We start from the raw sequence: 23,864 nt of genomic DNA on the forward strand, positions 1-23,864 counted from the left end.
AGAGGGAGAGGGAGAGGGAGAGGGAGAGGGAGAGGGAGCTCACTATAAGGAGCTGCCAGGAAAGAAAGTGTAGAAGATTTTGACTTGCTCCAGGCTTCCTCTCCTGGGCCCCAGGGCCATGGAAAGCCTACCCTGGCTGCCTTGTCTGGGTGAAAATCTTAGCCAAGATTAACCTAATCAAAGGTACATTCTCTGGCCAGGAGCAGGTCTCTGTTCTCTCCCCAGTGGTCAAGCCTCACACACACACACACACACACACACACACACACACACAGGGGCACACACACAGAGGTGCATACACACATGCACACACACAGAGACACACATAGGCACACACAGGCATGCATGCTCACACCGCTGTAAAAATGAGTAACCCAAGAGCCCTGGAGGTAAAGGAATTGCTGGACCAGTACGGAGTCTCCACCTGAAGGAAGATGGGCCAGCCCAGCATGCCAGCCCCGTGATATCCCTCCTCCTTTCTTTCCTCAGGGCTGGAGGAGTTGCAGACTCCAAGTCCCCTGTCCGTTCCCAACTTTATACCTGGGAAGTTTCATCTACAGCCACAGTGGGTGTCTAGTTGCTTAAATTCAAACATCTTGGGCATGTTCCCTTGACCACCCTTTAGCACCTACACAAGGTAGGTTGAGAATCATCCCCAGTCCTGGGCTGCCATCCTTCCCACTAGTCTCTAGGGTAGCTACACACAGCTTTCTCCCCACCCAAACCCATTCTCAACTTTCGTTGCATAGGTTCGTCAATTGAGACAGATTTTCAGACATCTCAGAGGAGTTAATCGGGTGGTTTATTGGGGGATTTGCTTAGGAAATGAGGTTTTCCCAGTCTCCCAAAGGGGAAAGGCCACATCTAAATTATTGATACCAAAACACGCTTATCAAAGAAGCTTGCACGCCCTGGTGGTGTGCATGCTGCAAGGTGCTGTCTGTCTTATGTTAGGGTTTATTTGTCTGTCTGTCTGTCTGTAATGCTGGGAATTCAACCTAGGACCTCAGGCATGCTAAGCAAGCATTCTACCACCAGACTATATTCAAAACCCTTCCCCCAGTATTAATAAAGCCCTTCCTCCATCTCCCCCAGTGAAGATGCTCAGAGTCTAAACAGTGCCCATCCTGAGATGAGAGATGAGTAGACCCCACTTACCAAAAGGCACTTCCCAGGGCATGCCATCTGAGACTCAAAGGGCCTGTGGCATGACACACCCATCCTAACATCAGCTGGGAACACTGTCCTGGCTAGTCCTCCACCTTGAAGAAAGGCATGTTTTCAAAAGAAACAAGAGAGACAGGAGGCAAGATGTGCCTGCCAAGTAGAGACTGGACAGCTGCCCAGATGTGGCCAACATTGGGCTGTTTTATCTGAGTGTGGGAAAGAACATTGGGTGTGCAGAGCCCAGCTCCATGGAAGGAAGCTCAAACAGGCCCACAGCCCTCCGTCGGCATTAAAGAAATCAGTTCTCGGCACAGTCAGACACTGCAGGGCAGAGAGGGCGGTGTCTGTAGATCCAGCGTGAGCTTCCTGGGAGTGGGGACTGCATCCTTCACACACGCTGTACCTGTGCACATGCCTAGACAGCAAGGTGGCAGGGCTGGGTACCTCTCTTCCAAGGTGATGCCCACTGACCCTGTGGATGGCTTTTACCTCGTATGCTCGTCTTTCTGCTTGTGTTTGGCATCTGTTGTTGTATCCTTATGAAGTTAGTTCTTGACGTCAGAGTCAGAGTGTTGGAAGAGTGGGCTCTAAAATCAGGCTAAAGTGGGCTTTGAATAGCAAATCTGAGCTTCTCACCTCTCTTCTGAAGTTACTAGTCTGAAAAGCAAAATGGGGAGTGTGGCCAGTTAGCAGACTCATTGTCTTAAAAATAACTGAAAACCCAGATGGTCCTAGAGAGAAGAATGGGTTCACCAAGTGCACTCTACAGCGGAGAAGATGTCTGACATTAGAAGGGAAGACACCCTGACTGACACCTGCTACCTGAGGAGATCATCAGTAGTGACACATACCAGATGCAAAAGGACAAATTCTTTATGACCCCATTCACAGGAGTGCACTGGTTTCTTTTATGACACCGGTCACAGGAGTGTACTGGTTTCTGTATGACCCCAGTCATAGGAGTGCACTGGTTTCTCTATGACCCCAGTCACAGGAGTGCATTGGTTTCTATATGACACTGGACACAGGAGTGCACTGGTTATTTTTCTTATGGTGACAGAATGACTGATGGAAGCAGCCTCAGGGGGATTTGGGGTCCTGGTTTCGGGGATACAATCATTGTGGCAGGTTGAGTGTGCATCCCAGCTCTGCACACCTTAGCACATAGAGGGCAGAGTTGGGATGAGAAGCGGGACTGGAATAAAACCCACAAGTCCTGCCCCAGTGGTCTGTGTTCACTGGCTAGAAAGGATAAAGAAGGGAGGGTTATCTAGACCCTGTATTCCAAAGTTCTCATGACTCCCAAAATGACTCCTCTAGCTTGGACCACATGCTCAAACATATGAGCCTGCAGGGAACATGTTGCATTCAAAATATAAATTTTTGTCCTAGAGTTATCAAATACACAGACAGAAAGTAGAGGGGCGTGAGAAGGCTGCGGAGTCTGATCCCAGGACACACACAGCGAATGGAAAGAGTTGACAAGTTATCTTCTGATTCTCATGTGTGTGCTCAGGCGTGTGTGTGTGTGTGTGTGTGTGTGTGGTGTGTGCACGCACCCGCACAACAAATAAGTGTAATTAAAAAGAGAAATAAAGTAGAAAGGGAGTTACCAGGAGCCAGGAGAGGAGAATGGAATTCAACCTCTAATGTGGACCAGGTTAAAAGGATGAAGAGTCGTAGGGATAATGGTTGTACAAGGCTTCAAACACCCAGAAACGGGTAAGACACTAAACATTACACGTGTTATCCCATAATAGAAAAGAAATCCACAAAATACTCCTTGAGGGAATTGTCCTGGGCTCTCGAGTTGGGCTCGGTATGGCAACCGTGGTACCCAGCCCCTGCTCCATCAGACACAGCTCCTATGTAGCTTCCCATTAAAGGGGTTGTCCAAAAGTTTACAGGGAAGAATGCTGGGGTGTCTGTCCAAGATGAATGAGCAGAAACGGTGTGGCCTAAATAGCAGAAATGGTTTCCTTCCCAGGTCTAGACCCGGAAGCTGCAAAGAAAGGCAGATTCTAGAGCCGAGACTGGGCAAGACCAGCTTTATTTGAGGGCTCTAGGGGAAGAGCCTTCCTAGACTCTGCCAGCCTCTCTGGATGGCATGGCTTCCCTTCCTCCATTCACAGACACATCACTCGAGCCTGTGCCTCCACCTTCCTGTCTGTGTAAGTGTCTCTGTGTCATCTCCTCTTCTTGTAAATACACTGGTCGTTAGAGTGGAGCTCACCCTGAGTCAATGTCAACCCAAGCAGTTACATCTACAATGACCACATTTCCAAATAAGGTCAGACTCTGGGGTTCTGGGTAGACACAAATGTATGAGAGACACTCTCCTGCCCAGAATAGCTGGCTGGCATCCATCTCATCCATGTGTGGAAGGATGAAGGGACATCTGCAGACTTAAAATCGCCCAGTGCTGGACCTTGGTGGTGAGGGCTGGATACAGTCCACAGTAGCATCCACAGTACAGCTTAGAAACTGTTAGCCCCCCTCTGCAGCTACCCACCTGCTGCCGTGATCAGTGAGCTCTCTTCGGTCCACAGGTTTGTGTTTGGCTCAGTGGATACAAAAGAGAAATGGGGGTCCAAGGTGCCAGCTGGCCTCATCCCTCCAGTAGAACCTCATATGCATCAGGAACAGTTGACAGCATCCAGCTCCTCCAGCCTATACAGCAGCCACTGGTTAAAGCACTCAGGCCTTGCAGAGTCCAAGCTAGCAGAAGAACCAGCTGTCTTCAGATGCTCAGAGTAAAGACAGCCCAGGTTGTTGCATTCAGAAAGAAGGCCAAGGGCAGTGTTGGGTACCAAGGCCATACACATCCTAGGCCTGCAGTGATCAGAGATGAGTCGGTAATGATCATGTTGAATGCACAATCTGTCCCAAGAGAAGGTAGGCCTCTCTCCACATATGAGCTGATGCTGTGGGCTCCATATTGGCAAGACCCACACAGAGCAAACAGCCCAGAGGGAGTGAACAGCTGGACAAGAGGAAGCCCATCCGTATAGCCTACACTGCCCGTGGGGCTTGGGCGAGCTGCTTCACTTGGCTAAGCGTCAGATTTGTCATTTAGAAACTGGAAATGATTCTAGCACCCACCACACAATGATATCATTAATAGTATAGTCTCAGAAGGGCACAGCCCCTGGCCATGTTGAGTGACATCACTCAGTGCTGTTGTGGGTCCGTTATTACAAGCTCCATAGTAGAGTCCATTCAAGTTTTACTGCACTAGGAGAGCTGGAGACCTGGAGGAACCTGAAGGGGGATGGATGTGGAATTAAGGGACCACTGGATTGTTGGATTCTGCCAGGCTTCCTGAGAGAGGAGGCTGGGATTCCCAAATCCCTGCTACTCGCATGATTCTCCTAAGGAGTTTCCTATATAGATCCATATATAACTGGGTGATCAAAGTTCAACGTGGCCAGATGGCCTCTGGTGACCAGAAATTTCAAGGACTCCCAATGCCCCCAGCAGTGGCACAGGGCCACAAGTGAAGGACCTCACATACCCTCCGGCTCTGTCTCCCCTCCTCTCTTCTCTCTCCTCCCCCTCCCGTCCCTCCCGCTTCTTCTTTCTTGATCCCCTTCCCCTCCACACCTGCTTCCAGCTAGCTACAGGTGAATTTCTCCTCAGAAGAAAAAGGAAATGGCCGTAGGTCAATACAGCTCCCCATCACCATCATCCAAAGCTGTAGTTAAGCCACCCCCCCGCCCCGGTTAATTTCTTATTTATAAAATTGTGCCCTTCACCTCCCAGTTCCCCTCAGGGAGCAAGCAGAAATGGATCGTTTAATAAAATCCAGAACATCACACAAGAAGGGTTGTAAGTGCCTTCTATAGCCTCGGGGCAGCTCGTCCACCTAGAAGGGCTCATTAGAGAGAGGCCTGTTGAACAGCTGGTGACAGTCAAGGTAGAGGCGCCTGGGTCCATCCCAGAAGGAGGGTCTCCTTGCCAACTGCAGAAACTCACAGGGCACCATGTAAATCTACTTCAGAGCAGCAAAGGGGACAGCACCCAAGGGTACCAGGTATCTCTGCTCCAGTGCAGCAAGGGGTCTGGCACCCAAGCTGTCCCTCTAAGGCCATGTAGAAACTGAAAGCAAAGGTTGATAGGGGCGGCTGGGGAGCCACACCTGTGGGTCAAAAGATGACCCTCAGATTCATGTGCGGAAATTCTAACAGGAAAAAAATGGAGACATACCAATACTAGTCTGTTCCTAGGCCTTCACACTCCCACCCTCTACCCATCAAGTGGCTACCTAGCTGGGTAGGAAGGAGGGTGCCAGAGATGCAGAGTAGCTGCCTATGAGGGGGGGCATTCTCCTCATTGCAACTTGCAGGGGCCTTTATCTGGTGGGTCACTTCATGTGATCACACCAAAACGGGTTCTGCTAACAGAGACATGTTCTTTGATTCCGATGATTGTACAAGCAGGTCCCAGGTTCATTTCTAAAAACCAAAATGTTCGATGGGTGAAGGGCTCTGGGAGGCCAGAGGCCTCAGTGCTGTGGGTGGCATTAGGCAGGAAAGGGCAGGTGTCCAGGGGTATTTCCAGGAAAAGTTCTAGAGGAGGAAATGAGCAGGAGCTGGAGGCTGGATTGGGGGGCGGATCCTGGAAGCATCTGCTCACTGGAGACTGGATGGGGGGGGGCGGGCGGCTGGAAGCATCTGCTCACTGGAGACTGGATTGAAGGGGGTAGCTAGAAGCATCTGCTCACTGGAGACTGGATTGGAGGGGGCGGCTAGAGATATCTGTTCACTGGAGATTGGATGGGGGGGAGGGTGTGGAAGCATCCATTCACTGGCAAAACACACTCCTCTGAACGGAGCTGATCCCACATTCAACATAGGAGACCGGCTCTGGCTCCAGAGGCAAATACTCATCTGCCCGCCCAGGCATCGTAATTCACCCAGCAGATATCTGCTTCCTGTCTCCTCTCTATAGCAGCTTCTGTACCAGGCTACAAAGACACCACTGCCTCTAAGAGGTGACCTCTACAGTGTGGGGCATTCTCACCAGCAGGAGAGGCAGATAAAAGGTCAGAGGAAAGACAGGGAGCTCACTGAAGAGCCAGCCCATCAGGGAGCCTCCTGTCTGGCCAGGCTTCCCCAGAGGAGCTGGAAGTCTGTAACCCCCAGATTACCTGGAGACACTGGCAGGGGGCAGTCTGTCAGTATAACCCTAAAGCCTGCTGACTCTCTCTGTTGGACTTGGTGGACAGTGTGTCCACAGCCACCCTTGGACCCGATTCACTGAGGCAAAAACGACCATAACTGTCAGTCTTGTGGGCGGCTGAGTCATTTATTAGCGTCCACACATCGGAACATGGTCAAGGAGGTGCATGAGACTACATCCTGCTCTCTCCCTTCCCAGGAACAGGCAGGTGGGACAGACAAGCAAGCTGAGGTGACACAATCCTGCTAGAAAGTGGAGTATGCTAAGCACAGGGTGGAGAAAGAGTGGGACCCACATTCAGTCTAACACAGCAAGACCCCGGCCCAGGGTGATGTCCTCGTATGACTCAGAGGCTAGATCTATATGGGACCAACTTCCTGCCTGTGCAGCACGGCATCCAGAGAGAATGAGAAATTCTGCGACTCTAGAGATTTGGCAAAAGGACAGAAGATAAACAGGCTATCTCTAGGAACGAGGAAAAATGAACCCAGCTGCTGTATTTGGTGGAAGCATTTGGCTCAGCAGCCTCTTTGTTACCCCTCTAGTCCGGCTGCTCTCCAAATGCAGAGGCTTTTGGGAGACAGAAGGGTCCCAGCCCAAGCCTCTCAGGGTGTCCTGGGTCCATACGCATATGCCAAATAGTTGCCTTTGAAATATTTGACTTTGACTAAGCAAGAATCATGAGACATGTTCAGTAGTTCTGCAGTCAGGCCCAGGACAGCAGGGAGCTGAACAGTCAGGCCCAGGACAGCAGACACTTTACCTTGCTCATTCCTGTCATGCTGCCTGGAGACTGGGAATCCCAGGGCCAGGGGAGCTCCCAGGGATCGGCACAGGTATGAGGGAATGCTGGCTGAGGGAAAGGGGGTACAGGGAAGAGGAGATTGTCATCCCTAGCTCACCTGTCAGTCCTGACTTCACACAGCCCCAGCAGGGGCAGTGGGCCCTTCCTGTTCTCAAGACATGGATGCAGACCCAGCTCCCTGGCCATCTTTGTGCTTCAGGGCTGGTGTGAACGGAGGGAAATCATACTGGGTTTGGAGGACAAGTCCCCTTATGAATTAAATCAGTCAGCACTGAGACTAGCCCAGGACTTGAAAGAGGCAGCTATCTGTGGGAGCTACTCAATCCACTCATCTCATGGATGGCTCTCTTCCAGTGCCTTCCAACACACCTACCCCACCGAGTCACTTAAACCAGAAAACACTTCAAGAGCCAAAGCAGCCTTTGCCATGGTACCTGGGTGGACCTCCTCTGCGATGGCCTTCCTAGTGCCTAGTTCAAATCCAGCAGTTCCTTGGCACACAGCCCTCCCGGCTGTGACTCTTAGGTGGGTTGCTTATGAAACAGCCAGGTGTTACCATGGAGATTTACAGACTCCAGTAGAGAGTCAGCCAAGCTCATTTTCATTCTTGTTTCCCATGGAAAAGGGTGTTCCTTCCCACCTTCTAAAGAGAGGCCACAGTATTTGGGGGTGGGGCCCCCAAATAACACCTCACAGTGTTAGGGGTGGACAGTGCTTGGGGGTAGGGCCACAGTGATTGGGTTGTGGACACAGTACTTTGGGGTGAAGCTACAGTGCCTGGGGGTGGAGCTGCAGTACTTGGTGGTGGAATCACAGTGCTTGGGAGTAGAAGCACAGTGCTTGGGGATGGGGCTATAGTGGGGTGGGGTCACACTGTTTGGGGTGGGGTCACAGTGCTTGAGGTGGGGCCACAGTGCTTGGGAATAGGGCCACAGTGCTTGGGGGTGACGCTATAGTGGGGATGGGGTCACAATGCTTGGGAGTGGGGGTCATAGTGTTTGAGGGTGGGGCCACAGTGCTTTGGGGTGGGGCCATGGTGGGAGTGGAGTCACAGTGGAGGACAGGGCTGGTGTAACTTCTATTTGGACTTCAGTTTTTTTCTTTTGAGAAGTAAGAAGGGGAAGAAAAGGCCCTCAGTCTGTAGCTGTGGAGAGGGCTGGATAAGGCATGCCCATGCAAAATAAATGACCACAGTCACCTTCTCTTTATGGTAATGTGGATAGAGATAATGACGGTGATTTTTCTAGAGCTCAAGAAAGATGCTCAGGCCAACTACCTTTCAGCCCAGGGGTGCTTCACTTCATCTTACTCCTGCTAAGTTAAAAAAAAAAATCCATACATAGGGGCTGGAGAGCAGGGTCAGTAGACAAGAACACATGCTGCTTTTTAATGTTTTTATTATTTATTTTACTATATGTGTATGAGCAGTTTGACTGCATATATATATATATACACACACACACACTCACATATGTGCCATATTTTAGTTAGGGTTTCATTGTTGTAAAGAGACACCATGATCAAGGCAGCTCTTACAAAGGCAAACATTTAATTGAAGCTGGCTTACAGTTCAGAGGTTCAGTCCATTATCATCATGGTGGGAAGCACAGCAGCATCCAGGCAGGCATGGTGCAGGAGGAGCTGAGAGTTCTACACTTTGATCCAAAGGTAGCCAGGAGAAGGATCTCCTCCATGCTATGTGGAACCCGAGCATAGAAGGCCTCAAAGCCCACTTACGCAGTGACACACTCCTTCCAACAAGGCCACATTTCCTAATAATGCCACTCCCTATGGCCAAGCATTCAAACCTGTGAATCTGTGGGGGTCAAGCCTATTCAAACCATCACATGCCTCATATCCCACAAGGTCAGAAAACACCAGATCCCCTAGAACTGGAGTTATGGATGGGTGCTGGGAACTGACCTGAACAAGTAGAGGATCTTCTTCAGCCCCAAGCACTTCCTTCATTTGCAGAAGAGCAGGATTCTGTTCCCAGAATCCACACCACATGGCCCACAGCAGCTCATAAAAGCCAGTTCCATAACGCCCTCTTCTGGCCTCCAAGGGCTCTGCACACATGTGTACATATGGACAAGCAGGCCAAAAACCAATACACATAAATAAAAAATAAAACAGAAACAAAACACACACAAATAGGCTTTCGGAAGAGGTGAGAACATTCTGGAAGCAGGAAGTGGAGACGGCAGTGTAACACTGTGGACGCTCTCACCTGTGCTTTGGAAAACAGCTGAGGTGCCAGCTATGAGTGCACCTGACTGTGATCACAAGTGTTCCAAAACTATGTGCACAGGTAATTCTGAGACTGCATGAAAACACACAAGGAAAGTACACGTAGCAGCAAAGAACTCACAGTGGCACAGTGGGTACACTTGCAGATATATAAACACACACACACACACACACACACACACACACACACACACTGAGTTTGTTTCTAAGCTCCCAAGTGTTCTCCTGAGATGCTAAGGCTGGGGACCAGAACAGGTGTGAGCCCCTCAGCCCATAAATTCCCTCTGTGAATGTTTGGCTCCAAGTCCGTGGATACTAATGTGAAAGAGTACGGTCCATGACTTTAGTTCCAAATCATTCCTGCTGATGGAAGCTATCAGAAACTGTACCTAACTTCAAACAGCACACAATAGTTGCTTGTAGATCACGGATGTGGCGGTATTAGCTGTCTTTCCTTTCGTAGGTATTAGAATTAATTTGCACAAGATGCTCACACAGGGACAGTGACTGGCATACTCCTCATATCACGCATACTAGCTGCCTTCTAGCAATAGAAACCCAAGTTGGGAATCAATATCCTGTTTAATCATCCACAGAGTGGTCATTTGTGGATGAACTCAGCATCGCTTAGGGTAGGGCGGGGCGGGGCGGGGGTGCAACAAAAGAAAAGGAAAAGCAGAAACATCCCAGAGTCCAGGAGACAGAAGTTTAGGAAGGGCGGGTGACGCCCCTGCCTGTTTCCCTTTGCATGTTAAGTGATGCCTTGACTTCCGGCCAAGCTTGAAATGCTGCGGAACCCTTCTCACCTAGGCAGGCTTTCTCCTCCCGGGAGAGGGTGCTCCAGCCTCCCCAGTCCCCTCCTCCCCACCCCCCAACCACCCTCCCCCCACCCCCGGAGCCAGCAGCACCCGCTTACAAATGCACAAGGGCCAGGCTGATTGTAATTCTCTCTGCTTTCTCTTTCTCTTTTCTTAGAGAGCCCAGAGCGCCTCCGGGAAAATTGGCTGAATAAAAGGTATAAAGACTTTCTCTTTTCTTCCTGAATGGTTTTTGACAGATATGAACATGTTGGACATCTCAGGAACTGCTGGTGGTGAGCGCCAGGAATTGCTGGGGTTTCCCACTGGCTAGGGGGAGGGAAAGATTGGGGGATGGCAGGGAAATTTTGATATCTCCTCTCTCGTCCCCCGGGAGATAGGTTTGAATTTTGTGAGGAAGGAGGCGCAAAGGCAGAGAAGCCTAAAAGCGCTGGACAATGATCCAAGGAGCCTGTTCTTAGGCAACTCCGACCTGCCCAAAAACCGACGTCCGATCCTTCCTGGCCCCACCCCTCATTCACTCCCCATCCCGCCCCCTCTCAGTTATTCAGCGTGTTTCCACCCATCCCTGGGGCAGCACAGTCTTAGATCCCACTGTCTAACTCTCCTGGAGCTAGTCTCCGGGAGCTGGGAACTATGGAAACCAGCTCAGTTTCAGGTGCTAAGCCTCACTAGGAGGCTGGACTTTGAAGCTAAATCACCTGATGCTCTTCTTGGCTCGCCCTCCACCAGCAACTCCTCTTCTTCATGGAGTTACAAAAAAAAGCTTTACTTGAAGTGTGGGAGGGGTGCCGTCCAAAGGATGGAGATTGGTTGTGAACAAAATTAGAAGATGTGACTTTTCAGCCCACCCTACCACACACTAGTGCGCCTGGGGTCAGAGCTTCCTGCTTGCGAGCTCCTGGGTCTGGGGCGGGGCTTCCTGTTGAACTCTTGAGTCTGAGGTTGAGTCTGAACCAGTGGTGCCACAGTCACAGAATACATGGTGCTGGACAATGCAAAAGGAGAACAGATAAAGCCCAGATGAGGCTCAGCAGGCAGAGCACTCGCCTGCAATGCACGTGGCTGTGGGGTCCGTCCCCAGCGCTTGCACCACGCTCGGTGATCCACACCTGTAACCCTAGGACTTGGAGAAGGAGCCAGGAGAATTAGAAATTCAGGGTCATCCTCTGCTGCTTGTTGAGTTTGAAGCTAAATTGGGGTACATGAAGCCCTGTCTCATAAAAGGGGGGAGGGGCTGAAGAGATGGCTTAGTAGTTAAGAGCACCTGTTCTTGCCCAAGACCCAGGTTCAGTTCCCAGCATGCACACGATGAGTTCTAATTGTCTACAACTCCAGTTCAAGGAGATCCAGCGCCCTCTACTGGCCTCTGTAGGTACCAGGCAAGCTGTGCATACATACCCACAGGCAAACATTTAAGACACATAAAATAAAAATAAATATTTTTTTAAGAGACACACTTAGCAGTTCACAGTTATGGTTGCCATCCAGTGTTGAGGTGCTGACACCCTGTGAGGAAATTACTGCTGTGTTAAAATGTAAAAGGCAAGAGAGAAAAGAAGGCAACTTGGCCCTGTATTTGGGGTTGGCGATGTGTTTGTGTGTTATACATATGTATGTATGTGTACATTCAGACACACACACCTCTAAGCACACATGTGGAGGCCAGAGGTCAGAATTAGTGTCTTGGAATGTCTTTCTTGACTTTATTTCTAAACCTAGTGCTCAGTGATTGGCTAGATTGGCTGTTCATCATGCTCCAGAAGTCTGTGCCGCCTCCCCAACATAGGGAATAAAGTCACTTGCCACAACACCCTGCTTTTATGTGGGTGCTGAGGGGATCAAACTTGGGTCCTCTTGTTTGTAAGCTACTATACCACCCACTGAGCCAGCTCCCCAGACCCTCAACTTCCTCCTTTTAGAATGCTACTAATTCTCCCCCACCCAGGAGGGTGGAGCCTTTATGGTCTAATCACATCTTGACACTGTTACTATAGTAATTAATTTCCACATGAGGTGACAGGCATTCAAGCTCAGCAGATGGTGTGTGGCAAAGGCCTTAAATGTTTCCTGCATGTCAGAACCAAAAACAGTTTCATCAGATTCAGGGACAACATGTGTTCCTAAGGTGAACTTGTAATGTCTTTTGGGCTGCATTTGCCGCAAGATACCCCTGGTTCCTACGTCAATCCTACCAAAGGAGGAGAAGCCCCATGTGGAAGCTGGCCTTCACCAGGCCACACAGGTTGTCTGTAGAGCGGGCTCTTTGGGTTCTGCTCATCAGGGAGCCTTCCTCCTATGGCTCGGGCCTCTCAAGCTGGACAGTGCTTTATAAGATGTCCTAAGTTCAGGTCATGTTCCTGCTGTCTGATCTTGGTCAGAGTCGTATTGGCACCAGGCCTGGTGGCACAGCCCTGTAGTCTCAGTGCCTATGAGGCTGAGGCAGGAGGATAACATATTCAAATCCAGACTGAGCTATATAAGGAGACCCTGTCTCAACAAACGAACAAAAAAGTTGTGGAAATAATCACTTTGAGTAAATTAAGTGAGTCTCGGAAAGGTAAATAGGCTATGGGTTTTTTTTTTCTTTTACTCATGAGTCCTGGGTTTTGTACAGAAATTAAATCATACATGTTCAGGTGCCAGGAAAGCAAAAGGAAGAGCCTGCCAGATGGCTCAGTGGACTCAGGCACTGCCACCAAGCCTGACTACCTGTGTTCTACTCCCAGGATCCATGTGCTAGGAGAAGCAACTCCTGTAAGTTGTCCTCTGACCTCCACAGGAGCTCATACGTGCAAACACATACACACGTACGCACACTTGTGCGTGCACACTCACTCGCACACACACAAAAATAAAACTTTTTAAGATAGGGTCTCACTATGTAGCCTTGGTTGTCCTAGAACTCTCTGTGTAGACCAAGCTGGCCTCACCAAGTCCAGTAGTAAATAAATAAATAAATAAATAAATAAATGTAAATTAAGAAGATAAAGTGGCCTACTGGGGTGTAGTGGTAGGGTAGCAGGGTATGGGGGGATTATGTTAAAGGATATTTGCAAAAATACAGCTTTGTGTGAGCCTACCTAACAACTTTTAAAGTTGTATTGACTATTGTAGACACTTCACATTCCCATGTGAATTTTAGAGCTAGTATGTAAATTCTGTTTTAAAACAAAACAAAACAAAAACCACCCTGCTAGGATTTCAAGCAAGCTCACCCTGGATCACTGACATCCAACACCAGTGAGTTCCCTATGTCTGACTCAAGGGTCTGTCCCCACAGGTGGAACGCTGGTCCTCCATCTCTCTCCAGTGGTGCAGTCTTTGGCGCCCATGTGCATTCCCACAGACCCACTCCCAAGCTCTTGCTTCTCTTTGCTACCTCAGTGGCTTTTTCCGTTCCAGCTCTGGCGGCAGCAGTGGCGGCACAGAGATCAAATTCTTCTGTGCTTCATGTATTGATCTTGTGCCCTGCAGCCTTGCTGAACTTGCTTGCTGCTGGCTCCTGTCACCTCTCACAGGTTCTGTGTGACTTTCTATGCAGGAGGAGGTGTGGTCTGTGATTTGAAAGTGATGGCACTTTCTGATCTGGGGTCCTTAACACTGGATGAAGCCAGCGTAGGGCTGAACGGGAAGGAGAGCTGACGTGCTTGCGTCACTTCAGGTCTTAAAACCTCCTGTTAGTCGGAGTGTTCTATATCCACTCCTACTTCCTATCTTGTACGGACTTGCTGGAGGTTTATTATTATTATTGCTGTTGTTTGTTTGTTTGTTTGTTTGTTTAGTGGAGGGCATCCATGTACATGCTAGGACACACAGGTGAATGGAGTTCAGAGGACTGACTACTCACTGAGTCACTTCTCTCCCTGAGGTATGTGGGTTCCAGGGATTAGACTCAGGTCATAAGCAAGGCTTGACAGCAAAATGCCCTTTACCCTTTGACCTCTGAACCATCTGTTTAAGCCAATTGATTTTAAGATTATATATTTCCTACACATATATCTGTGCAACAACATTCTGTGTGTCCGGTACCCATGAAAGACAGAAGAGAATATCAGATCCCCCAGGACTGACTGGACTTACCCTATAGGTGCTGAGAATCGAACCTGAGTCTCCTACAGGAACAGTCAGTGCTCTTACTCTCTGATTCTCTCCAGGCCTTCAGCCCTAGATTTGTCAAGTTTTCTTTCTTTATTTTTATTTTTATTTTTTGGTTTTCCAAGACAGGGTCTCTCTGTGTAGCCCTGACTGTCCAGGCTGGCCTCGAACTCAGAAATCCGCCTGCCTCTGCCTCCCAAGTGCTGGGATTAAAGGCGTGCGCCACCACTGCCTGGCAATTTGTCAAGTTTTCTTGGAGGCTAAGTGTGGAATACGGCACATTCTTCCCAGTGCCTAGAGTGGTAACCCAGTGTGGCTTCTTTCCTGGCTTGTTAACTCAGTGTGTTCCATCCTCTGACTTTCAAACATCAGTGTGACTTTATTTGAAACCATTATTCTATTGTCTTTATTTTCACGCTTCTTCTTCGTTACCTCGTCTTTGCTGTGTTCCTTTGTGTTGCTTCAGGGATCCGGTTTTACCTCGGCTTTGGCTTCCTCCACCGTAGCTCCTTGCTCTGCCTTTTCAGTAAGCATTTCCACTTCAGAGTCTATTGTGTGTGTCTAGGTGCTCTGCAGTCTGCATTCCAGAGTTTAAACCTGTGTCACACAGCAGCCTAAGAAGCACCTTGCGCCCGGATGTTTTCTTGTCTCCTGCCGGAACTCCATGCCTTTGTAACCGTACACTTTACAGTGAGCTCTATGCAACGCAGCTATTAGCCTTTACTTAAAGTGGTCGGGATTTTGGTGAACAGAAGAGACCCTGTGGTGGTAGGAATGAAAATGGTCCCTATAGACTCATAAGAAGTGGCACTATTAGGAGGTATGGCCCTATTGGAGTAAGTGTGTCACTGGAGGTGGGCTTTGAGACTTCAGATGCTCAAACCAGGCCCAGTGTCTCTCTCTTCCTGCTGCCTGCTAATCCAGATGTAGAATCTCAGCTATCTCTTCTGTGCCTGCCTCTCTACATCTGCCTGCATGCTACTATGCATCTCACCTCGACCTTAATGGACTAAACTTCTGAACCCCAACTGAATATTTTCCTTATAAGAGTTGCTGTGGTGAGCCGGGCAGTGGTGGTGCACGCCTTTAATCCCAGCACTTGGGAGGCAGAGGCAGGCGGATTTCTGAGTTCGAGGCCAGCCTGGTCTACAGAGTGAGTTCCAGGATAGCCAGAGATATACATAGAAACCCTGTCTTGAAAAAAAAAAAAAAAAGAGTCGCTGTGGTCACGGTATCTCTTCACCACAATAGAAATCCTGACTAAGACCGTCATGTATTCACATTCTGCGTGGTCTTGGTGTAGACCTCAGCCGCTGTTCCTCTTCTGGGACTCTCTGTGAGAAAGTCCATTGAGCGTCTGAAAAAGTCTTCAGATGTACAGATTCGAGGCTGCTGCTACACGCTGCCATGGGGCCTTCTGTTTGGGGAGGCGGGGTGTTCCTGTGAGCCACGATCATACCATTCCCGCAACTTATGGTGTATCCTTTTTCTCTGACTAACTTTTAAAAATACTATTTTCATGTATATGTATATGCAGAGTGTATGCCAGGTGTATTCAAGTGCCTTCGGATGCCAGAAGAGGGTGTCAGAATCCCCTGGGCTAGAGTTACAGGTAGCTGTGAGCTGCTCAATATAGGTGCTGGCAACTGCCTGTCCTTCCTTCTGTAAGAACACCAAGTGCTCTAACCCACTGAGCCATCTCTCCAACCCTAAAATACTTTAATTACTTTTATTTGTGTATTCGGGATGGGATGGCACACATGCCATAGCTTGGCTGTGGAGATCAGAGGACACCTGTGGGAACTGGCTTCCTCTTTCTGCCATGTAGGTTCTGGGAGTTGAACTCAGGTAATCAGACTTAGCAGCAAGCACCTTCACCCACTGAGCCATCTCGCTGCCCCTCCCTGGCTGCTTTGAAGACATTCTTTATGACTAGTTTAGAGTGATTTTTACTGTGTCTTACTTAAGTGTCTTTTTCTCCCGGTGTCCTAGGCCTTGGTTTGTAAAGCTTCTTGGACTTGTGGGCTTCAATTTCTTTGATTCTATTTGTTAGTATTGTGTGTGGAGATGGTGGTAGGGTTGTTAACACCACAACACTTGTGCAGAGGTCTAAGGATGACTCTGGCATCTCCTCTCTCCTTCTACCTTGGTCCCAGGCAGTGACCTGAGGTCGCTAGGCAACCATCCCTCCAGCCCTGCATTTGCATTTTTGTTAAATCTGAAAACATATTTACCATTTCCTCTCAAATATTCTTTCTATCCTCTGTCCCTTTCAGAGAGATCCACTGAGTTAATGTTGCTTGTATGTAGGTGTGTTTAGGGCTGACCACATGATATTGGATAAACAATTAGGAAGCTTGTCCCTGGGGAAGACTAATTCATTCTCTCTTCATTCTCTCCCTCCTCCTCCTCCTCCTCCTCCTCCTCCTCCTCCTCCTCCCCCTCTCCCTCCTCCTCCTCTTCTTCTTCCTCTCTCTCTCTCTCTCTCTCTCTCTCTCTCTCTCTCTCTCTCTCTCTCTCTCTCTCTCTCTCTCTCTCTTGTCACTAACTGAGTGTAGCTCTTCTTCTAGGGGGTGCATTGCTATGAGAGGTCCATCCATGCTGGCTGACTTGCCATCCCGCAGTTGTTATTCAGGTCTTGTCTAGGTAGCCACATTGTTGCGATTTCATGACTGTAGATTCCCTGCGCCATGTCTGGCAGCCAGCATCCTGGTCCTCTGACTCTAACAGTCTTTCTGTCCCCTGAGCCTTAGATGTAAGGGTTGTGTTATAGATGTATCAACTAGGGCTGGGCAGTCCACGGTCAACATTCCTCCGCATATGGGCCAGTTTGGATTTCTGCGATGGTCTCCACCTGCTTGCTGCATGAGAGAGAACAAGTTCTTAGCTCGTTCTCCATCCTGTCTGGCTCTGAGACATTGTTCTTCCTTCTCCCATGGTGTTGCTGATGTCATTATTCCATCCAGGATATTTGTTTCCTTTCAGGTATTACAGCTTTTAGGACTAAAGATACTGTGAGTTGTTTAAAAAAAATAACTTCTCTACCTGATTATCTAACGGAATATGCTTTGTGCTTCCCATAATTTCAGTTAATTCAGTCATTCTGGATTTCTGACGGGGTTGAAGACTTATAGTTTCATAGCCAATCCCGGCTATTTACTTTGAGAGAAAAGACTTGAGAGGATGGTTTTCAGCTGAAATTCATTCTAAAGCCAAGAAAAAAAAGCCAGGTTGAGAACTAAGTCTTTTAGTTAGGAGAGATGACAGAGGTTCTGGTTAGTCAACAAAATGATGGACTGGGTATTAGGTCTATCTTGTACCTTACTGATACAAATTGGTATAGTTATGCTCTAATTGTATTTTGAGAGAAAAGTTTTATCTTAATAGGAAGGGTGATATGTAGGAGGAGCTAAGGTGGGAGGAGTAAGGAGAGGAAGAGGAGTTAGGAGATGGGGGGGTGGGGGGGACATGGAGGCGGGATGCTTGCATGTCTCTGCCAGTCAAAGCTAGTTGGAATATCTAGTTTGGGTATTGGGTTACACTTCTGATTGTATGGGCATCTTGTTATTGAGCATTACCAAACTTATAAAGCCTTTGATTAACATTTTTAAAAATAGTAAAAATTTAAAAAATAAAAAAAATAAAAAAATAATAACTTCTCTACCTGATTATCTAACAGAATACAGTATATAACACGTGTTTTAGTATCTTTGTCTCAGTTTCAACATATCCTCATCTCAGGGGCTACTCTCTGCCTCTTTTCACACCTGACAGTTTTTTTTTAATAAGTTTTATTTTGTGTATATAGGTGTTTTGCCTACACATATGTCTGTGCACTGTGTATGTGCCTGGTATCCATGAAGGACAGAAGAGGGCATCAGATCCCCTAGAACTGGGGTTACAGACAGTTGTAGGTTGTTCTGTGGGTGCTACAAGTCAAACCTAGGACTTCTGGGAGAGCAGCCTGTGCTCTTAACTGCTGAACCATCTGTCCATCACCAAACCTGGTTATTTTTAATTAGACATTGGATGTTGTCCATTTTACCTCGATGGGAGGTGGGTGCTACCATCAGAGTCACTGCAGCATATTCCTGTACATATCCCTAAGCCTTGTTCTGGGTACAGTTATGTGACTAAAAGATGACTTGACCCCTTGGTCCTTGACCTTTGACCCCAGCAGTTCCTATTCTCAGGTTACCTGTGGCTCAGAGATGATTCTGGTTCTAATCATTCCTGCTACTAGGGCCTTGGGAACTATAAAGTGCCTTACCTCTCAGCCGACTGTTCTTACCCCACATGAGTACTGAGCTCTCTCGGGTGGTCGTGGGGAGTCTTGGTCGGGTGTTGGATGGAGCCAGTCTCTAGAACTTCTCCTCTGGCCAATACTGTCCTTGCCAGTGTCCTGTCCTGCAGCTCGAGGTACCTTGCTGCCTAACTCTCAGCTCTGCTTCCTCAACCCAGTGCAAGTGCTAGTCTCCACTCAGGACCCCTCTACTATGGTTTAAAACTTTCTCAGGACAGTGAGGATCCCGAGTCTCCCATTCTTGGCTTCCCGACTCCAGTCCTTACTCTTCATAGCTGAAGACAGTTAGCTGGCATCACGTCATGCAGGAGGCGACAGGCAGCCTTGGCGTTCTACTCTGCCTATAAAGGGAAGATTTCTTTCTCACACTTGGATCTACCTGTGAAGTGACTATGTGGCCCTTTGGAGGGTGCATACATGTGCACGTGCACATTCACAGACCCAGGGGTGCCAGGCACATGCCCGACCTGGTCTCCATGTCCCCTAGGGTGGGAAGAATGAGGTTGTCTGAAAAGACAGACCATGTGACTGTCAGAGCCCTTGGGACTTGGGGCTTGAGGTCCCAGAGTGGAAACCAACACCTCTGCTTTCTTTGCTATGAGAACAGCTGTGGAGTACTGCAGCCTTCGGGTGCAGAACCTCACAAAAGACATGTCATATACCGTCTTCTATGGGAGAATCTTGTCTGTGAAAAATAAGAGAGGAGAGGAGAGGGGAGGGGAAGGGTTAGGAGGGGAGAGCAGAAGAGAGGAGAGAGAGGAGGGGGAAAGGGAGGGGAGAGGAGGGAAGATGAAGAAGAGATAGGAGGGGAGAGAGGATGGGAGGGGGAGAAGAGGAGAGGGAATGAGCGAATACCATAGTCAGCGACCCCCAGCCACCCATCCCCCATAAACATGGCTGAGTAGGATTACTGGAGGCTAGGCATCCAATCCTCCAAATGCAGCCCCCACATTGGCCTCATCTGAGTGGGTAAAGCTGAACCCTCCCTCTTGACTCTTTCTCTGGACACAACATTGACAGCCAACTAGGGGCTTGGAGTCGGCCCAGCTCCCTTCAGCCTACACTTTCTTCCATGCCAAACGTGTCCCTGAGCAGTGGTGATTGTGGACTTCTTGGCTGGAGTTTCTGCGCCCTGCCATGTAGAAGGAGCTGGTAGATCAGAAGGATTCGGAGGGCTCAGCCTTCCTGTGCATTCTGGCCCACTGCCCCTTTGAGAGATATCTCTACTACCCAGACTTCTGCTGATTGAAGTCATATCAGATGTGGTGTGCTAGGGGTGTGTGTGTGTGTGTGTGTGTGTGTGTGTGTGTGTGTGTGTAAGAGAAAGACAGACAGACAGAGACATGCAGAGACAGAGATAATTTTTTCTAGTGAATGATCTCCAAATATGTGAGTGGGTGGCAAAGGGTTAACTTCAACTCTGATTGCACCTGACCCCAGCACTCAACATTCTGCCATATCAGCGATACACTTTGGGTACTTCTAGTTGGAAAATCAGCTCCCAGCTCCACAGTTCTGCACCACAGAACATAGAGAAGGTCCCTTCTCTCTCTCTCTCTCTCTCTCTCTCTCTCTCTCTCTCTCTCTCTCTCACACACACACACACACACACACACACACACACACACACTCACACACTTCCTGCAGGTCCCCAGCTAGAAGGTTTGTGGCATCCATGGAAGGAGCCGTAACATGAGAAGCAGGATTTGGGGCGGGACAGGACAAGGCTGTGCAGATGTGTGGAAGGCTGCAAAACCAGCCTGTGTTCTCCCCGGAGTATTAATTACAGTTGGAGTCTAGGCTTCTCAGGGCTCGCTCTGCTCGGGCAGAGTAATTGATACCGGTCGTAGCTGTGGGTGGGTCACGGTGCAGGAGCAGGATACCAGGACATCACTCTCAGAGCTGCCCGCCTGCTCCAAGGAGAGAAAGGCAGGAAGTTATGAGCCCCTACCAGCCTGGCTACCCCTTCCCTGTGCCTCCTGCTCAGGCAGCCTTCTATGAGACGTCTACTGTCTTGTCTGGGTTTGTGGGTTGATCTGCATAGTGGGCGTTGTCACCCGGCCGGTGATTGAGGCCAAAGTGTTCACTCACCAATCAGTGCTGGTGTTTGTTTTGGGCTCTCCATGCTCCATGCATCATTGAGGGTCAGCAAACCGGGCTCAACCTGCCCCACCCTCTCACTGGGACATCGAAGGACATGTTCGAGGACTGCCTGAGTACCCTCACTTTCTGCTTTGGGCATCTGTACCGGCAACCTAGGCTGGTTATGGAGAAGACTCCTACCTTACCGTGGCCAAGGAGAATGTGGGAAGGACTATAATAGAACCCATTAAAAGGCACACCCTAGCCACGCAGCTAGGGCCCGAGTCCCAAAAGCACCGTGGGCCTTACGCAAACCTTCAGCACATCAGCCCATGAGGAACACGTCAGACCCAAATGGTTAACACTGCTCCCTGCCCCACAAATGCTCAGGTCCATCCTGAATGCAAAATGATTCTGCTTGTCACCAAGAGCCCCAAAGTCTTAACAATTCCAGGGGTGCACAAGAGCCAAAGTCTAAAGTCTTTGTGAGAGTCAGGATGGACTCTGAGCTGCATGCCCATGATGGAATGAAAACATCCACTCTTGAGGGGACGGAATGTGGAGACAAGCGGGCCAGACTCTTCTTGCAGAGCTGTGCCTGGCGTCTCGGGCATGTGGTGGGATGTGTGGACAGCTCCCCTTTCTCCTCCCTTGGAGACCCTGACCCTGTCCCCTCACTCCCTCCCCTGTCTCTTCATCCCTCCCCTGTCCCTTCACCCCCTCCCCTGTCTCCTCAGCTCTGTCCTTATGCTTCCACCTCTCCATCTTCCTAGGCCGTCATTGTCCTATGGCCCCTCTCCTCATCCACCCTCCCCTGCCCCTTCTCTGTCCCTCCATTCACCTGGTCTGTCCTCTAGGGCTTCTCTTCTGACCTTTCAAAGATCCCCCTCCTGTCTCTGTCCTCTCACCTGCTTTGCTGACTTCTCCTCCCTGTACAGGATGACTCCCAAGAGGACAGAAAGTTTAATCTGCCTGGGTGCTTGGGTGGTACTGGTTCCCAGTCAGGATAGCGCCAGCTCAGGGCTTGTGCTATGATACCTACTGCCCAGTCTGTGAAAAGGACTCAGTGAATCCGAGCTCCTGCCCTTGATAACACTACAGAAGATCTTTGTCTCTCAGACAGACTCACTGGCCGCAGAGGGCCCCGAGCTCCATCTGGACCGGCACAGCAAGCTGTACACACTGCATTGTCGGGGGAGAGGCTGGGGCTTATGAGCACACCCGTCTTTCTCGTGGCATATTTGGGGCACAGGGGCAACCAGCAGCATGGGTGACTGATCAAGCACACACATCGCCATCAGTGTCAAGGGAGCCCGACAAGCACCATGCGTCAGAGCTGTCTGGGAGGGATGCTGACTTCACAGAGTGGAGGTCGATACCATAGAGCCCCGGAGTGGCTCACCGATGGCCGATGGCCGCCTTTAACCGCACTGCGTGGTGCCGAGACTGGATGTGATCTGAGCGGCCTGAGTGGCAGCAGGCTGTTTCCTGGGGTACCTTTGATCATGTGCGGCAGGGCTCTGATCTCCGCCCCATCCTGGTCTCAATGCATGTCAGTGATTGTGTAAACATTCCGTAGGCATTACAGGAGCAGAGATGAAATTTTGCCAAACGTGATAAGAATAGATGTAAAATCTGGTTCTCGGGTCTAAAAAAAAAAAAAACTACTTGGGTGAATACTTGGAAGATCTGAGGCTCATTGTGGGAAATTCAGCCCAGTCAGTGATACCAGATACCATCCCCCACCACCACCACCTGGGTATAGTTGACAGTTCTGGGGTATGCCAGCTGTGTGCAGATAAGCACCATATATGGTCACATGAGTACAGGTACCTGACCCTGACACAGGCTTTCTTTGACAAGACATGATGTGCACAGGGTGTGTTCAGACTCATCAGCTGGATGGTGGGCTCACTTAGAGTGTATCTGAGGGCTGGGTGGGGGTGGGGGTGCCTCACAGCCCAGAATACAAATGAAGTGGAGGCTCCCACTCACAACAAGAATGACTAGGAATAGAAAATCTTCTCAGAGCAGGACAGGACTTAGCAAGCCAGAGACTTTCCCTGGGACACTGCGGGCAGGCCGGGGAGAGAAAGGAGAGTCCCTTCAGCCTCAGGTATAATCAACAGGGCTGTGGGTGGGTACAGGGCTCAGAGTACAGGGAGGAGGAGATCTCTCCCATCCTCAGGCCTCAGCTGAGGGTGGGAGCTGCACACAAATTCTATTGTCCTGGGAGGGGAGAGGAGGGGAGGGAGGGTATGGGAGAGAGGGGAGGAGAGAGGAGGGGAGGGGCAGGGTGGATCCAGGCTTGTGAGAGCAGGTCACACCTCGGTGGCTGCCATATGGTACTTGCTGGGAAAGGAAGAATCTGCCTGCCACTTTAAATCAGGAGTCAGACAGCACTGGCAGGGCACAGGGCTGTGTCCCCCACCCCACCTTCTGCTGAGGTGCATCCTCCTGCCCACGTTCCTCTCTGGCTGCTGAATTATTAAGAGCGCTGTGTGCTTTATTGCTGTGCTGGAGGGGCACTGCGGCATAGCAGCTGAGTTTGGAGTGTGTCTGTGGTCCAGGGGGGTCATGACAGGCCTGAGCTCTCCTCTCTAGACCCCCAGTAAGGGGAGCATCCTCCTGCTCTCTCCTCCCTAGCATTATTTATTCATAGCCACCGGCCTTCTGATCAAGGCTACGCACCCTCCCCCACTCTGACACCACCATTCTGGAAGGCTGTGGATTGAATTTGTGGCAAATGGCATTGCCTGGCCCACATGTTAGGGCTCCGGTGCAGGGTCCCGCTGCCACTGGCCATGGCTGGTGGGGGAGAAGCCTGTCTTAGGGATTAACTCCAGTGTATGTCCCATCTTAGTTTGTGTTTGGGGTGGAGTGTAAGTATGCAGAGGCTATGAGACTGAACGTGGCGGGGGGGTGGGGTAGGGTTAGGGTTATAAGTACAGGAGAAAGGATCAGTGCCTCTGTGCATATGTGTGTATGCAGGGGCTGTGCAAATGCCAGTGTGCATGGAGCCGTGTGCAGGTGCTGTGTGTGTGCAGATTTCATGGAGCCATGTGCAGGTGCTGTGTGTATGCAGATGTTCATGGAGCCATGTGCAGTGCTGTGTGAGTGCAGATGTGCATGGAGCCATGTGCAGGTGCTGTGTGTGTGC

The 23,864-nt window shown here is 49.8% G+C and overlaps 1 protein-coding gene across 1 annotated transcript in view; it reads left to right on the plus strand.

Moving 5' to 3' along the window:
- Rbfox3 (RNA binding fox-1 homolog 3) overlaps positions 1–23,864 on the plus strand; it is a 273,766-nt gene that overhangs the window by 145,410 nt on the left and 104,492 nt on the right. The window contains exon 3 of the mRNA XM_028752770.1: positions 10,379–10,418. The gene's annotated coding sequence lies outside the window, so the exon portion shown is untranslated. The remainder of the gene's footprint in view (positions 1–10,378; positions 10,419–23,864) is intronic.

Source organism: Grammomys surdaster, unplaced genomic scaffold (assembly GCF_004785775.1).
Source record: "Grammomys surdaster isolate TR1022 unplaced genomic scaffold, NIH_TR_1.0 125940, whole genome shotgun sequence".
Taxonomy (NCBI): domain Eukaryota; kingdom Metazoa; phylum Chordata; class Mammalia; order Rodentia; family Muridae; genus Grammomys; species Grammomys surdaster.